Source organism: Ornithorhynchus anatinus, chromosome 3 (genome assembly GCF_004115215.2).
Source record: "Ornithorhynchus anatinus isolate Pmale09 chromosome 3, mOrnAna1.pri.v4, whole genome shotgun sequence".
Classification (NCBI taxonomy): domain Eukaryota; kingdom Metazoa; phylum Chordata; class Mammalia; order Monotremata; family Ornithorhynchidae; genus Ornithorhynchus; species Ornithorhynchus anatinus.
The window spans coordinates 128,697,513-128,716,208 of NC_041730.1; the positions used below are offsets into that span (position 1 = coordinate 128,697,513).

General features: G+C 44.7%; 1 protein-coding gene across 3 annotated transcripts in view; it reads left to right on the forward strand.

The window, feature by feature from the left end:
* WDFY4 (WDFY family member 4) overlaps positions 1-18,696 on the forward strand; it is a 404,782-nt gene that overhangs the window by 162,121 nt on the left and 223,965 nt on the right. The window lies entirely within an intron of this gene.

Here is an 18,696-nt window from a genome sequence, read left to right on the forward strand (position 1 = left end):
CCACTGCCAGAGTGATTGCAGATGGAGATGGGGCGCTCTGGGAGAGATGTGTCCATGGTGTCACTATGGGTCGGAGACGACGCGACGGCATAAGACAAAATTTGGGCTAGTTTTCTTTCTGCTTTGCTCTGAATCAGCACTTGACTTTCCTGTTACTTTTTGAGCAGAAATTCCCTAAGCGTTGGGAGAGCAGGAGGCTAAAGCTGTGCCAGACCTAGCAAATGGATAACACAACAGCACAAAAGACTCTTTCTGGAGGTATGATAGGGACTGGAGGCCTTGCATAGGGACTTCTCAGTGACATACTTGTCCATAGGAGAATTTCACTACCAGTGGCTTCTCAGAGTTTGAAAGTCAATTATACCTGTCAATCAATCAATCAGTGGGCTTTATTAAGTGCTTTCCATAAAGCCCTGATCTTAGTGCTTAGGATACTACAATAGAAATAGGGAAGCAGCTTAGTCTAGTGGAAAGAGCATGGGCCTGGGAGTCAGAGGACCTGTGTTCTAATGCTGGTTGGATGTTTGCTGTGTGACATTGGGCAAGTCACTTCGCTTCTCTGGGCCTCAGTTACCTCATCTGTAAGATGGTATTAGGACTGTGAGCCGCCTGTGGGACAGGACTGTGTCCAATCGTGTATCTACACCAGCACTTAGAAGAGTGCTTGGCATATAGTAGATGCTTAATAATAATAAAATAGTGTTAGACATAATCCCTGCCCTTAATGAGTTTATCATTGCACTCTACCAAACTGACCACTCTAAAGAGCCGTCCCAGACTCTCCAGGTAAACTACTTAGGCATTTACTTAGGCATTACTACTTAGGGCTTTTTTAAAATGGTATTTATTAAGTGCTTACTATGTGCCAAACACTATTCTAAGTGCTGAGGTAGCTGCAAGGTGATCAGGTTGTCCCACTTAAGGCTCAAGTTTTAATCCCCATTTTACAAATGAGGTAACTGAGGCACACACAGCTGATAGGTGGAGGAGCTGGGATTAGAATAATAATGTGGGTATTTGTTAAGCGCTTACTATGTGCCGAGCACTGTTCTAAGCGCTGGGGGAGACAGAGGGGAATCAGATTGTCCCACGTGGGGCTCACAGTCTTCATCCCCATTTTACAGATGAGGGAACTGAGGCACCGGGAAGTGAAGTGACTTGCCCAAAGTCACACAGCTGACAAGTGGCCGAGCCGGGATTCGAACCCATGACCTCTGACTCCAAAGCCCGTGCTCTTTCCACTGAGCCACGCTGCTTCTCAATCCACCACCTCTGACTTCTAAGCCCTCAATCTTTTCACAAAGCCACTTCTTCCCTTCCAGAAGGAACAGTAACTCATTTCAACCGAAAATCCGGGGATTTGTTTCAGATGCCACTTTTCAGTGGCCTTCCACAAAAACATTCTGGTGGAACCCAGAGAGGGAGGACTCATTATTTTGGAGTGTCACTTGCAAGTCGACTGAGAAATAATAATAATAATAGCAATTATGGTATTTGTTAAGCACTTACTATGTGCCAAGCAGTATTCTAAGTACTGGGGTAGATACAAGGTAATCAGGTTGTCCTACTTGGGGCTCATAGTCTCAATCACCATTTTACAGATGAGGTAACTGAGGCACAGAGAAGTTAAGTGGCTTGCCCAGTGCCACAGAGCAGACAAATGACAGACCTGGGATTAGAACCCATGTCCTCTGACTCCAAGCCTGGGCTCAATTGCTGAGCGCTCATCCCTTCTAAGTTTTCCCAGTTATTGGTGGGCCCAAATGGGCTGCACCTGAGAGAGCTGAGAGGCCCCCTCGCTTTGAGAAGTAGCATGTCTTAGTGGAAAGAGCACGGGCTTGGGAGTCAGAGGTCATCGGTTCTATTCCAGGCTCCACAACTTATCAGCTGTGTGATTTTGGGCAAGTCACTTGACCTCTCTTTGCCACAGTTACGTCATGTGTAAAATGGGGATTAAGACTGTGAGCCCCACATGGGGCAGCCTGATTACCGTGTATCTACCTCAGTGCTTAGAACAGTGCTTGGCACATAGTAAGCACTTGACAAATACCATGATTATTATTATTATTATCTGTAGACATTGGGCTTGCTAGCCAGAGATTCTAGTCTTCCTGCTGTGCCTCGTTTTCCTTGAGACCCCTTTGTTGTTAACAGACACCGCAACTTACAGGTACATATGGAGACTGTGATGTCATACTACAAGTGCATCAACTATTTGCCCTGGGGTCTGTTTAATTATTTTTTAAAATTAATTTTGATTATTACAGCTGATTACACCTCAGTGAGCAATGTAATTGATATTTGTTAATGTATCCCAAGGAACATTTTGTACAACATGCTTTTTGCTGTTGAAGGTTAAAGACTCTGTTATTGGTTTTTCCCTAAATATGCCCACATCATTAGTTCCTTCAGCGAAAAGTTGCCATCTGGAAAAAGCAGCACAGAGACATTATTCAGGCACAAGTGCATGAAATTGGGGTTTCTGCTGCTTCTGTCTCTCTCTTCTGGAAGGAAGATGCTTGTAATTAAAGGAACTGGGATTGGAGGAAACATTATTCATTTGGTGTTATTCCTTATCATGTCAACTGCTGACAGCTCTGTAGCTCTGATAAATTGTTCCTTGGAGTGCAGCATACAATTCCAAATTTTTCACACCTACCTTCATCCGAAGTCATCTCTGTTTGTGTGTAATTTGAATTTTGGAGCTAGGTTTAGAGTCTCCTCTAAACTCTCTTCTCCTAGAGTTTCTAAGGTCAAATTTTGGTTGATATATTATGGCAAGGTGAAAGTATATAAAATAGCCATTCTACTTTTTCAATCAATGGTATTTATTGAGTGCTTACTGTGTGTTGTCTACTGTACTACGCACTCATGGGGTACAATACAATAGAGTTGGTAGACACACTCCACAAGGTGCATACAAACTAGAGGGGGATAATAAGAAGAATGATGGTATTTTATAAGCACTTATTGTGTGCCCCATATTGTACAAATTGTTCAGGTAGATACCAGGTAATCAGGTTATATAGTCCCTGTCCCACCTGGGACTCACTTTCTAAGCTGGAAAGAGAGTAGATATGGAGGCTCTAATTTAAAGATGAAGAAACTGAGATACAGAAAAGTTAAGCGACTTATCAAAGATCACATGACAGACAAGAAGTGGAGCCAGGATTAAAATCCAGATCCTCTGACTAGGTGAGACAGACATTAAAATAAATCATATATGAGTGAAAGGTCAGAGTAGGTACATAAGTGATATGAAGCATGGGGTGAGGTGAATATCCAAATGTTTAAGGGTATAGATGCAAGTGCATAAGTGATACAGAGAAGAGGGCAATTAGGGGAAATGAGGGCCTAGTCAGAAAGACCTCGAAGGACACACGGTTTCAGTAGGCCTTTGATAATGGGGAGAGTGGTGGTCTGTTCGAAATAAAAGCCAGTGAGGAGGAGGGATTTCCCGATCAGAAGGATGATGTGGGCAAGGGGTTGGGGGCGAGCCAGACAAAATCGTAGTAACAGTGAGTAGGTTGGTGCTTGAAGACTGAAGGGTGGGGGTTGAGTAGAAAATCAAGAAGATATGGTAGACTGGGGAGAGCTGACTGAGTGTTTTAAAACTGAAAGTATGGCATTTTTCTTTGATAAACAGGTTTTTGAGGAGTGGGGGTATGTGGACTGAAAGATGCCAACAGATCAGTGCTTTGGCAAAATGATCGGGGCAGTAGAGTGAAATATGGACTGGAATGGGAATAGGCAGGAGGCAGGGAGGTCAGCAACGCTGAAGCAGTAGTCGAGGAGGGATAGGTTAAGTGCTTGGATCAGTTTGGATGGAGAGGAAAGGGAAGATTCTAGAGATATTGTGAAGGTTGAATGAACAGGATTTGGTGACATTGATTATGTGTTGAATGATAGAGATGAGATAATACTAAAATTACAGATTTTTGAGATTAGTGGATGGTGGTGCTGTCTACAGACATGAGAAAGACATGAGAAGGACTGGGTCTAGTGGGAAGGTGAGAAATCCTGTTTTTGACATGTTAAGTTGATCAAGAATATCCAAGTAGAGATGTCCTGTAAGATACAATAGGAAACTGTAGAGAAGAAGAGCGGACAGGGTTGGAGATATAGAGTTCGAAATTATCCATGTAATGATGGTATTTGAAACTGTGGAAGTAAATAAATCAGTCACATTTATTGAGCACTTTGTGCAAGGTACTGTACTAAGCACTTGGGAGAGTACAACACAACCATATAACAGACACATTCCCTGCCTGCAACAAACTTACTGCCTAGAGTGGGAGAGAGACATTAATATAAGAAAATAAATTTTGGATATGTACATAAGAGCTGTGGAGCCGGGGGCAGGCGAGGTGAATAAAGGGAAAAGTCAGGGTGACCCGGGAGGGAGTAGGAAAAGAGGAAATGAGAGCTTAGTCAGTTAGGGCGGTGGTGAGATAGATGAGAGTGAGGTACAGTGAGTAGGTTGGTATTAGAGGAGCAACGTGTGTGCCCTGGTTTGTAGTCGGAGAGTAGTGAGGTAAGGTAGGAGGGAGCAAGTGGATCGAGTGCTTTAAAGCTGATGGTAGGGAGAGTCTGTTAAGTGCAGAGGTGGATGGACAACCTCTAGGGGTTCTTGAGGAGTGGGGAAACATGGATTGATTGTTCTTATAGAAAAGTGATCTGGGCAGCAGAGTGAAGTGTGGACTGGAGAGGAAAGATACAAGAGTCAGGGAAGTCAGCAAGGAGGCTGATACAGTAATTAGAGAAGCAGTGTCCCTAAGTGGAAAGAGCCCGGGTTTGGGAGTCCGAGTTCATGGGTTCGAATCCCGGCTCCGCCACTCGACAGCTGTGTGACTGTGGGCAAGTCACTGAACTTCTCTGTGCCTCAGTTCCCTCATCTGGAAAATGGGGATTAACTGTGAGTCTCATGTGGGACAACCTGATTACCCTCTATCTACCCCAGCGCTTAGAACAGTGCTGTGCACATCATAAGCGCTTAACAAATACCAACATTATTATTATTAAGACAAGGTGGGATAAATCTCTGAATCAGTGTGGTAGCAGTTTGGATGGAGAGGAACGGACTGATTTTTGTGACGTTGGGTAGGTCAAACCAACAGGATTTAGTGATAGGTGGAATATGTGGGTTAAATGAGAGAGAGAGTCCAGGATAATGCCAAGGATAAGGGCTTGTGAGCCAGGAAGGATGGTAGTGCTGACTTCAGTGATTGGTAAGTCACGGGGAGGACATGGTTTGGTTGGGAAAATAGAGAGTTCTGTTTGGAAAATAATGAATGAGTTCTCCAGTAGGGTTGGTATAAATGGAGCATATAATTGACCCAGAATTGAACCTTGAGGAATTCATATTGTTGGGGAGGTAGGATGCAGAGGAGGATACTGTGAAAGAGTCTGAGGAAGAGTAGTCAGAGTCGGGAGGAGAAGCAGGTGAGGACAGTGTCAGTGAAGCCAAGGAGAGAACTCCTTATTTTCCCACCCAAACCTTGTCATCCCTATCTTTCCCAAGACTATTAACAGTGTCATTGTTGTCCCTATCTCACAAGCCCAGAATCTTGGTGTTGTCCTTGACTTATCTCTCTCACAGAAACTACCTATGCAATCTGTCACCACATCTTGTCGGTTCTACCTTCACACCAGCACTAAAATCTGCCCTTTTCTCTCCTCCCAAACTGTCTCCATGTTAATCCAAGCACTTATCCTATCCCACCTTGACTACTGCTTAGAGAAGCAGTGTGGCTCCATGGAAAGAGCACGGGCTTGGAAGTCAGAGGTCATGGGTTCGAATCCCGGCTCTGCCACTTGTCAGCTGTGGGACCTCGGGCAAGTCACTTCACTTCTCTGGGCCTCAGTTACCTCATCTGTAAAATGGGGATTAAGACTGCGAGCCTCACGTGGGACAACCTGATGACCCTGTATCTACCCCAGCTCTTAGAACGGCGTTCTGCACATAGTAAGCGCTTAACTAATACCAACATTATTATTATTACTGCATCTGTCTCCTTTCTGACCTCTCTGCCTCCTGTTTCTCCCAACTCTGGTCCATATTTCACTCTGCTGCATGGATCTTTTTTAAAAAAATAAATAAGAATATCATTCATTTCACATCTCCTCACTCCTCAGGGAAGGTGTCTGTTTATTGTTGTACTCTCCCAAGCACTTAGTAAGTGCTCTGCACACAGTAGGCACTCAATAAATATGATTGAATGAATGAGGAACCTCCAGTGATTGCCCATCCACTTCCACATCAAACAGAAGCTCCTTACCATCAGCTCTAAAGCAGTCAATCCTCTTGCCCCAACTTCCCATACCTCACTGATCTATGACCACCCAGTCCACACACTTCACTATGCTAGTCTTACGCTAATGCCGGCTTGCCCTCTGTGCCCTGAACTCATCTATCTCACCATCAATCCCTTTCCCATGTCCTCCCATATGCCAAGGAGAGCCAAAATGCTTTATCGAAACTGTTTTCACTCCCAAATCAACACTTTTTTTTTTCTTTTAGCTATAAATGACAAGAACATGTGGAAAGCTTCCTAAATAATTTGCCCATCAGGATCAGTTTCACTTTAAAACCAGGGATTAAAATCAAATTAGTCCCCTCTAGACTTTAAGCTCATTGTGGGCTGGAAATGTCTCTACCATATCTGTTGTACTGTACTCTTCCAAGTACTTAATACAGTGTTGTGCCTGCAATAAATATTAAATAGTAATGATTGATTGGTTTAGAGCCTTATTAAGGTACATCTCCTCCAAGATGTCTTCCCCAATTAAGCCCTGTTTTCCTCAACCCTTTCTCCCTTCTGCTTTATCTATGCAGTTGAATCTATACCATTTGCCCTCTTGATATTCACCCAATCCTCAGCCCCAAAACACTTCTCTGTAAATTATTTATTTACAGTCATGCCTGTGTCCCCATCTAGACTGTAAGCTCAGTATAGGCTGAGAATGTTAGCTAGCTTTGCTTTATCGTACTCTCCCAAGTGCTTAGTGCTGTTCTCTGTTCACAATAAGCACTTCATAAATATCACTGAGTAGTTGGTTCGATAATGTTTCCAGGGGAAGAGGGTGGTGCACAGTGTCAAAGGCAGCAGAGAGGTCAAGGAAGATTAGGATGGAGTAGAAGCCATTGGATATGGCAAGAAGAAGGTCTTTGGCCACCACAGAGAGGGTAGCTGACATGGAGTTGAAGGTGCAGAATCCAGACCAGAGGAGGTCAAGAAGAGAACTGGGGGAGTGGAAATGCAGGCAGTGGGTGTAAAACATCTCACTCCAGAAGATTGGAATGGAATGATGAGAGGGAGATGAGGAGATAACTGTAGGGAACCATGGGGCCATGGGATGACTCTTTTAGGATAGAGGATACACGAGCATGATTGAAAACAGTGGGGAAAGAAATTGGAGAGTAAGTGTTTGAAGATGGTGGTCAAGGAGAAGAGAGGGGAGGGGGCAGCCTATTTAATAAGGTACATGGGATGGAGTCTGAGGCAAAGGTGGAGAGCATAGAATTTGAGCGAAGGGGTGATCTCCTGTTGAGCTACTGCTAGGTATTATTGTTATCCTTATTATTGTTATTATTATTACATTTGTTAAGTGCTTAGAATATTTCATGCACTGTAGAAGCAGCGTGGCTCAGTGGAAAGAGCACGGGCTTTGGAGTCAGAGTTCATGGGTTCGAATCCCAGCTCAGCCACTTGTCAGCTGTGTGACTTTGGGCAAGTCACTTAACTTCTCGGTGCCTCAGTTACCTCATCTGTAAAATGGGGATTAAGACTGTGAGCCCCACGTGGGACAACCTGATTCCCTTGTGTCTACCCCAGCGCTTAGAACAGTGCTCGGTACATAGTAAGCGCTTAACAAATACCAACATTATTATTCCAAGGACTGGGAGAGTTGAAGAGAGTCACTGGCAGAATGATGGGGATGTTGACAAAGGGGCAGGAGGAGAGTGGGACTGAATAAGTGCAGGGGAGAATTGGTGAAGATCACACTTGATGGTTTTAATGTAATCGATGAAATAAGTAGAATGGTCATTAAAGGCATGAGTTGGGGGAAGTGCATTGGGAGGGCAGGTAGTTTGACTAGGCAGTCCAAAGTCTACAACAGCTGCCTTGGGCAATGGGCATGGAAGACAATCCGGAGAAGTATTATATCTGGGTGCTAAAATGGGCAGAGGTATAGCATGGTTTAGTAGATAAATCACAGGCCTGTTCATCAGAAGGACCTGGGTTCTCCACTCTGTGACTTTGGGCAAGTCACTTAACATCTCTGAGCCTCAGTTACCTCTTCTGTAAAATGGGGATTAAGAGTGTGAGCCCCATTAGGGGCAGAAACTGTGTCCAACCTCCTCACTCTAGGCTTCAAGGCTCTCCATCACCTTGCCCCTTCCTACCTCTCCTCCCTTCTCTCTTTCTACCGCCCACCCCGCACGCTCCGCTCCTCTGCCGCCCACCTCCTCGCTGTCCCTCGGCCTCGCCTATCCCGCCGTCGACCCCCGGGTCACGTCCTCCCGCGGTCCCGGAACGCCCTCCCTCCTCACCTCCGCCAAACTGATTCTCTTTCCCTCTTCAAAACCTTACTTAAAAATCACCTCCTCCAAGAGGCCTTCCCAGACTGAGCTCCTCTTCCCCCTCTACTCCCTCTGCCATCCCCCCTTTACCTCTCCGCAGCTAAAGCCTCATTTTCCCCTTTTCCCTCTGCTCCTCCACCTCTCCCTTCCCATCCCCACAGCACCGTACTCGTCCGCTCGACTGTATATATTTTCGTTACCCTATTTATTTTGTTAATGAATTGTACATCGCCTCGATTCTATTTAGTTGCCATTGTTTTTACGAGATGTTCTTCCCCTTGACGCTGTTTAGTGCCATCGTTCTCGTCTGTCCGTCTCCCCCGATTAGACTGTAAGCCCGTCAAACGGCAGGGACTGTCTCTATCTGTTGCCGACTTGTTCATCCCAAGCGCTTAGTACAGTGCTCTGTACATAGTAAGCGCTCAATAAATACTATTGAATGAATGAATGAATAGCTTGTATGTATCCCAACACTAAGAACAGTGTTTGGCACATATGAAGTGCTTAACAAGTACATAATTATTAATTATTATTATTACTATGAGTTTGAGATGGCCAAGGTTGGCTTGATGTCTGGATTTCCACCAGTAGTGCTCTATAGCTTGAGCACAAGATTAGAAAATGTTTACTGTGGAAGGGATCTAGGGCTGCAGATTGGTGGTATAGTGGATAGAGCAAGGGCCTGGGAGTCAGAGGTTCATAGGTTCTAATCCCAGCTCCACCACTTGTCTGCTGTGTGACCTTGAGCAAGTCACTTCACTTCTCTGTGCCTCAATTACCTCTTCTGTAAAATGGGGATTGAGACTGTGAGCCCCATATGGGACAGGGACTCTGTCCAACCTGATTAGCTTGTATCCACCCCAGTGCAGTACGTAGTATATAATCATTATAATTATTAGGACAAAGGAGAGACAAGGGAGAGAGGGAGTTTATTTCAATGGAGAGGGCAGATCTGAGGTTGTGGATTGGTGCACCAAGAGAAGGCAGGTTGGGTATGGGGACAAAATGGGTCTTGATGCTGTTGGAAAATTAGAATGGGTCAAAAGATCAGAGATCTCTCTGGTGGACTGGGACAGTTTTGCAGGGAGGGGTGTGAGGGAGGGAAGGCAGTTGAGGGGTGGTAGTCGGACACTGGAGCTTGAGAGGTGGTGAGGGTAGAGATCGTACAGCAACTAGAGAAGAGATAGAAAGTGTCTCTAATGTGGTGAGTTGCGGTGGAGTGGGAGGTTGGAGGATTTGAGGAGTCAGAGGTGAGAAGCAGTAAGTGGAAAAGCTGTTCAGAAACATTCATGTAGATCTTGGATTCCCCAAGAACCAGGGTAGGGATGGAGAAAGAGAAGGAATGTGAAAAAAGGATCAAAGTGGCTCAGAAATTTGGAGGCGGGACCTGTGCGGGCAGTAGATGTCAGTGTCCGGGACCTGGCGTGGGTGGTAGATGATATGGCCTTCGAAAGAAGGGGAAAGAGTAGGATGGAGGGCAGGTGGGATGGTGCAAAAGCGGCATTTTGGGCATGAAGGAAGTCAACTCCTTTTCCTTTTTCAGTGCATCCTGGGGAGTGGGAGAAGATGAGGTTCCCTTGGGAAAGAGTGGTAATGGATACAATGTCATCTGGGCACAGAGTCAGAGTCAGTGATGGCAAGGAGCAACGTTGACACTAATGGCCAGAACCAACTTTTGTCCTGGCTGAATTTTTCTGCAGTAAACTAGGACTGTGCTAGTTGCTAGGAGAAGCAGCATGGAGTAGTGGATAGAGCACGGGTCTCGTAATCAGGTCGTGGGTTCTAATTCCTGATTCCACCACTTGTCTGCTTTGAGACCTTGGACAAGTCACTTCAATTCTCTGGGCCTCAGTTACCTCATCTAGAAAATGGGGATTGAGTCTGTGAGCCCTCCGTGGGACAGAGACTATGTCCAACTTGATTTGCTTGTATATACACCAGCGCTTAGTACAGTGCCTGGCACATAGTAAATGCTTAACAGATACCATCGTTATCATTATTAGATTCAATACCACCCAGGCAAAAGGAATTGGCAGTGGAAAAGGAATTAAGCTTTATTTTCTATGCTTCCTAGAATCTCTATATGAATGCATATATATGCATGCTATGTTGAGGTGAAGGCTTCTGCACATTTTCATAACCTTTCTGTGGTTATAGGAAGTTGCACTATATGGAAGATGCATTTCTTTCATTGTATGCCTAACCCTAAATGATGTTAGAATGAAGGGTTAATGGGGTCATTTAATATCATGTCAGCTAAGCAATGGATTGAATTGATGAAACCTTCAGGGACTGATTATTCCACTATTGTATACATTTTTTATGATCTGAGTTGACAGGTGCCCGTTCTAATCCTAAATCAACCGATCTGATTGAATAAAACTAGACAACATGGAAATAGTAAACTTGCCTTATCGCTAACCTCCCTACCTCCTCTTTCTCCCCTCTCCAGTTCATACTTCACTGTGCTTGCTGCCTGAAACATGTTTCTAAAAACAAACAAACAAAAAAACACTCTATTTCATCTTCTCACATCTCAAAAACCTCAGCTGGTTGGCCAGTCATCCCAACATCGACCTAAAATTCCTTACCAATCAGTCAAATCACATTTACTGGGTGGTTACTTTCTGCATGGCACTATGCTATGAGAAGCAGCATGGCCTAGTGGCAAGAGCAGGTGCTTGGGAGTCAGAGGATGTGGGTTCTGAACATCTTCGCTATTTGTATGCTGTGAGACCTTAGAGAAGTCACTTAACTTCTCTGCTTGCTTCTTCAATGCTTGCTTCTCTTTGCTGTTTCTGCTCCAGGTGCTTTTCTCTGAGTGACTCTTTGCTGGTTCTCTGCCTGCCCTTTGTGTGCCTCCTCGCGATTCAAAATAAGCACGTTTTACCTGCCTTAGGTGTCGCAGCTGTGGCTCTACGTGGCAGTCATTGACTGGTCCAGGCCCGTTACCAGGTAGAACAGGGAGAGAAAGGCCCGCTTCCCTCCATGTTCTGCCCTTACGGGACCCACCATCACCTGTCTCAGGTAGAGCCCATCCGTGCCTTCACCAGTCTCCTCCTTGTTAGCATTCACGGGACCACAGTCAGTCACTAATAAGGCAGCTTGTTGTGGGCTCACCACAGTTAGTGCTCAATAAATACCATCGATTGCTGTTGCGGGAGGGCTTGGGGATTAACTAAATAGGCAGAGAATGAGGATCCAATGTATAAATGCTGCAGTAGGGGTAGGAAATAGGAAGAAGAGATGTTAGTCTGGGAAGGCTTCCCGGAGGAGATGAGATTTTAGGAGTGCTTTGAAGATGAGATTGGTGGTCTGTAGCATATAGAGGGAGAGAGGTTTTCAATCAGAAGGGAGGTGTGAGCAAGAGGTCAAGTGAGAGACATGAGAATGAGGCACCGGAAGTAGATGGACTTTGGAGGGATGAAATATACTAGCTGGGATGTAGTGGTGGAGGAGTACGGATAACTTAAGGGAGAGGGAGCTGATTGAGTACCTTAAAATCAAGGGTGAGAAGTTTCTACTAAATTTGGCCAGGATTGGGAAACTATAAGATTTTGAAGAGTGGGAAGGTTCAAAGAAAATGATGTTTTAGAAAAATGATAAGATTCTATTTTGACCAACTACCTTAGGCTGAACACAGAGTATCAAAGCGGAATTATTGGGGGGAAGTCAGAAATGGCGGTGATAGGGAAAGTTATACTGGCTGCTGCTTCTCCACAGTTGAGCCACTTCAGAACATTCTCCTCATGGCTATACTTGTATGAGGAGTCTAGACTCCCCTCTAATAATAATAATAATGATAATAGTGGTATTTCTTTACTGCTTAATATGTGCAAGGAATTGTTCTAAATGCTGGGGTAGATACAAGGTAATCCGATTGGACACAGTCCCTGCCCCACATGGGGCTCCCAGTCTTGATCCCCATTTTACAGATGAGGTAACTGAGGCCCAGAGAAGTGAAGTGACTGGTCCAAGGTCACACAGTGGACATGTGGCAGAGCCAGGATTGAGAACACTCATCCCCTGACTTCCAGGCCCATGCTCTTTCCAGTAGGACACGATGCTGCGTTCCTTGGAGGCAGGGATAGTGAATGTTGCAACTCTACTCTCACAAGCACATAGTACAGTATTCCACACACATAAGTGCTCAATAAATACCACTGATTGATTAGGGAAGCAGCATGGCCTAATGTAAAGAGCGCAGACCCGGGAGGTAGACGATGTGGGTTCTAATCCTGGCTCTGCCCCATGACTGTTGTGTGATATTTGGGCCAGTCACTTCACTTCTCTGGGTTTCAGTTATCTCATCTGTAAAATGGGGATCGAAATCGAGAGACCCCTGTGGAACAGGGACTGTGTCCAACCTGATTAACTTTTACCTACCCCAGTGCTTATAACAGTGCTTGATGCATAGTAAGCACTTAATAAATACCATCATCTTCATCATCATTGTTTGGAAGAGGCCATTTACCCCTCCGTCTCTGCTTCTCTCTCTCTTGTCTTTCTTTACTTTGATCTTTCTCTACCTTAATTTCTATTTTTGTCTGTTTCTGTGTATGTATGTCTTTTCTTTGTTGTGTCAGGCTATCATGGAATGACCTCTACCATTCAAGACAGTCTTCCCGGCTCTCCCTTGGGAGAATCTCCCGGTGAGGAAATTAAGAGATAATGGAGACTGACAAAACCAATTTACTTGGGTCACTGTAATTATCCATATTTCCTCCACATAGTGTTCTTAGGTTAAGAAGTCAGCGGCTTTGTCTGAGACAAAGTGATGTTATGTTATCCATTTCACATCAAATCTCATCCTGTTGATGAGGTCAGAATCTTCAGGGGGGTTTGTAGGAAGTTGTCAAACAAATTTGTGCTTTAAATTATAGGGTGAAGATCTGAGTTTCTAGTGACTTGTTTCCGTTATTTTTCTGTGATCGTGACATTCATCTACCTCTTATTATAAAACACAAAACAGTACTCTTGTGCTGCACTATTAGCCAGTGCATAGAAGGCTGCACAAGCACTGTTAAGTTAAGTAGGGGCACGTTTTTTGTGTGCCCAATGTGGCCAGGACTATGGGTCCTGCATTGGCCTTTTCATTTCACACACACACACACACACACACACACACACACAGAGTGAACCTTACTATTAGTGGTGTCTTCTTCAAATTCGAAGTACAACTATTATAATCTATATCTTCATGCAACTTCGATCTCCATCCTGAAGTCTTGGAACCCAGTCTTCCCCATCTTTCTCAGTGGAAGACTTCATCATCATCGTTAGGACTGCAAAAATGCCATGAAGGAATTGATCAGAGTGCTAGTGATTTGTGCAGGATTCCTCCCAGTTATGTTCAATCAATCCATCAAATGAATCGTATTTATTGAGTGCTTACTATGTACGGAGCACTGTATTAAGTGATGGGGAGAGTACAAAATAACACTGTAATAATAATGATAATGTTGGTATTTGTTAAGCGCTTACTATGTGCAGAGCACTGTTCTAAGTGCTGGGGTAGATACAGGGTAATCAGGTTGTCCAACGTGAAGCTCACAGTTAATCCCCATTTGACAGATGAGGTAACTGAGGCACAGAGAAGTTAAGTGAATTGCCCACTGTCACACAGCTGACAAGTGGCAGAGCCGGGAGTCGAACCTATGACCTCTGACTCCGAAGCCCAGGAACTTTTCACTGAGCCACGCGGAGTTTGTGTTCCTTCTGGGGTATAGAATACAATGAGCAAGGAGGTGTACACATTCCAGCACCATTGTCACCTGCAAACTTAAGTTTCTACAGACAGGACACCCAGCCCAGCTCCAATTCTGTGTCAAGGCACTTTAACCTAATAGATAATTGTCAGTAGAGTTCCGGCTGCCTTTGCCATCCACATTAGCCAGTTATTCTTCAGAATTCTTGCTGAGATTGTCAACCTTGCAGGTAGTTCTAGCTGGTTCTTCAGTCAGAAACCTTTATAAATGTGATGATAATCAGTTCTCCTGGCCCCCAGACTTAGGAGATGGAGGAGGAAGCCAGGAGTCATCCCCCGGTGACCTTCCCTGAGGAAAATGCAAGGATTTAGCCGAGCCAACTGGAGTGTAGGATTGAGGAACAGGTAGAGGAGTCAGGCTGTGGAGAAGAGGACTCTGCCATCTTGGAGGCAGGAAGTAGCAGAGATTGTGCCTGGGAGAGGAGGAGAAAAGTAAAGCTTGTGCTGAGATAGTGAATGGACACGGGCAAAGGGAGAAATCAAGATGCGGATATTTTGGAGGTTTGGGGTCCATTGGAGTGAGGCTCCATTGCAAGACTGGATCGTGGAACACCCCAAGAAAAACAGGGAAAAGACCAGAGGGAGCTGAGCCTTGGGACACATTCAACTATAGCAAGTCCTGGGGGAAAGAAGTAATAGATTCAGGGAACAGTGGTTTGAACCAGATTTTTCATTAGTACTTCATTTCCTCTTTTCCCACTTCTTTCTACGTCACCATGACTTGCTTCCTTAATTCACTGCCATCCCCACCCAGCCCCACAGCATTAATGTACATATCCATAATTTATTTCTTTATATTAATGTCTACCTCCCCCTCTAGACTACTGTAAACTCGTTGTGTGCAGGGAATGTGTCTATTGTATAGTTATGATGTATTCTCCCAAGAGCTTAGTACAATGTTCTGCACACAGTAAGTGCTCAATTAATCTGATTGATAGAGAAACAGTATTGCATAGTGGGTAGAGCATGGATCTGGGATTCAGAAAGTCATAAATTCTAATCACAGCCCGACACATATCTGCTGGGTGACCTTGGGCATGCCACTTTACTTCTCTATGCCTCAGTCCCCTCATCTGTAAAATGGGGATTGAAACTGAGCCCCACGTGGGACAGAGACCGTTGTGTCCACCTCCCCGCCTCTAGACTGTGAGATTATTGTGGGCAGGGAACATCACTGTTGCATTGTAATAATAATAATAATAATGTTGGTATTTGTTAAGCGCTTACTATGTGCAGAGCACTGTTCTAAGCGCTGGGGTAGACACAGGGGAATCAGGTTGTCCCATGTGGGGCTCACAGTCTTCATCCCCATTTTACAGATGAGGTAACTGAGGCACAGAGGAAGTGAAGTGACTTGCCCAAGGTCACACAGCAGACAAGTGGCAGAGCTGGGATTTGAACTCATGACCTCTGACTCCAAAGCCCGTGCTCTTTCCACTGAGCCACGCTGCTTCTCCAACTTTCCCAACTGCTTAGTACAGTGCTCTGCACAGAGTAAGTGCTTAACAAATATGATTGAGTGAATGAATGAATGAGTGGAGGGATCAAAGCGAAGGTTGAAAGGCATGTTAGAGGCAGTACTCGGGACTGATTGAAAAAGTTCAGGGAAGAGATATCAGTATTTTAAATATTTTAGATGTCTAAGAATTTTAGCATAGACAGCGTGGCTCAGTGGAAAGAGCACGGGCTTTGGAGTCAGAGGTCATGGGTTCGAATTCCAGCTCTGCCACTTAGCTGTGTGACTGTGGGCAAGTCACTTAACTTCTCGGTGCCTCAGTTATCTCATCTGTAAAATGGGGATTAAGACTGTAAGCCCCACGTGGGACAATCTGATTCCCCCGTGTCTACCCCAGCGCTTAGAACAGCGCTCTGCACATAGTAAGCGCTTAACAAATACCAACATTATTATTATTATTATTACCAATGGGAGGGATACAATGTAGTGATATGTGGAAGAAGTAATAATGATATTTCATTCATTCATTCATTCAGTAATAATAATAATAATGTTGGTATTTGTTAAGCGCTTACTATGTGCAGAGCACTGTTCTAAGCGCTGGGGGAGATACAGGGTAATCAGGTCGTCCCACGTGAGGCTCACAGTTAATCCCCATTTTACAGATGAGGGAACTGAGGCACAGAGAAGTTAAGTGACTTGCCCACAGTCACACAGCTGACAAGTGGCAGAGCTGGGAGTCGAACTCATGACCTCTGACTCCGAAGCCCAGGCTCTTTCCCCTAAGCCACGCTGCTTCTCTAGAGGTAGTATTATTCAGTATAAATTCAGTAGTATTTATTGAGCACTTACTATGTGCAGAACACTGTACTAAGCGCTTGGAATTGACTATTGTTGAAAGGTTTGGTATAAATTCAGTATAAATTCAGTAGTATTTATTGAGCACTTACTATGTGCAGAACACTGTACTAAGCGCTTGGAATTGACTATTGTTGAAAGGTTTGGTGAAAAGGGTAAAGATTATAATGTCAATCAATCAGTGGTATTTATCAAGCATTTATTGTGTGACCTTGAGGATCTGGAAGAGGGGTTGATATGCTCAGCAACCTCAGGAAAAGCAAAGAAATGTCTCTGACATAATTTTCCTCTAGACCTTAAGGCCATCCTCTAGACTAAGCTCACTGTGGCCAGGGAACGTGTCTACCAACTCTGATATATCGTACGCTCCCAGGTTCTAGGCACAGTCGTCCGGACACAGTAAGCACTCAAAAAATACAATTGATTGATTGAATTTGGGATTTCTCAGCCCTAAAGGTCCCAGGATGAGAGCAGGTGAACTCCAAGAATACATTCTTCCTTACCCTACCTTCACCACCCAGGAGAGGAGATTGAGTCCTCAGAGTTGCAAAGAGGGATGCACAAGATCACTCATTCATTCAATCGAATTTATTGGACACTCACTGTGTACAGAGCACTGTACTAAGCATTTGGGAAGTACAATACAGCAACAAATAGAGACAATCTCTGCCCACAACGGGCTCACAGTCCAGGATCACTCTGACCCCACAAGTCCTGGCTGTGGGAAGTGATAAACATAGATCTGATTTCCTCGTACTACCAGATGGGAGAGGGGAAAGGTATAAACCCTATAGCCATAGACTAAGTGATGAAGAGCCAGGATACACATTGGACTAGAATGCTGGGAGAATCTCGAAAAAGTCAAAGTGTCAGCCAGGCAGGAGTTGCTAATGGTCTTTCCAAAGGTATCTTGAAGTGTTCTATCAGCACTTAGGTAAATTTGTATAATCAGTTGTGCATTCATTTTATTTATTCTGATTACCCCAGTGGGGAATATTTTCCTGTCTGTCTCCCACTTGAGAGTGTGCCTTTATAGCTACTACTTTACCAAAATACTTCCATTCTATATCTGCTTCTTAAGTTAACATTTTGATATTTCATTCACCAATCCATTAATTGATGGTTGTTGGGTTTTTTTGGCGCTCTTGCTGTGTGCGAAGTACTGTGCTATGCAGATGGAAGAGGACACTAGATTTGGTGGACATGATCCATGCCCACAGTTGCAAAACCTCTTCCATATTTCTGGATTCTGGTTCATTTAGTTCAACTCAATCATATTTATTGAGCACTTACTGTTTGGAAACCACTGTACTAAGCCCTTGGGAGAATATAATACAACAATCGGCAGAAACATTCCCACCCACGATAGATGAAGCTTCTCATTAGTGCCCAGTGGAAAGAGCACTGTGGTTCCTGCTTACATTAAAGTTCCTAATCTCTACTGTTCGATCGTGCTTGGGGGATTCCAATTTATTCTGTCACCCATCGGAAAGCTGATTATACAAGGCTTCTAAAAGTAGGCTAGATGATCAGCTGGAAATACAGATATTTTATTCAAATCACTTTGACCTGGAAAATATGAATACATTTTCCAAAGATCAGAGCTCTGGCAATGCTAGTAGATGGCTTTAAGAATTCTGTGCAATCAAGCCAATGGTGATGGAGAAATGGAAAAAGAAAACTTGCCAGTTCTGTTTTTATCAGTCAATTGATTAGAGGGCCTATCATGTATCAGTAGCTATCAGTGGTATTTCTCACTCTAGGTTTCAAGGCTGTACCATCACCTTGCCCCTTCCTACCTCTCCTCCCTTCTCTCTTTCTACCGCCCACCCCGCACGCTCTGCTCCTCCGCCGCTCACCTCCTCACCGTCCCTCGGTCTCGCCTATCCCGCCGTCGACCCCTGGGTCATGTCCTCCCGCGGTCCCGGAACGCCCTCCCTCCTCACCTCCGCCAAACTGATTCTCTTCCCCTCTTCAAAACCCTACTTAAAGCTCACCTCCTCCGAGAGGCCTTCCCAGACTGAGCTCCCC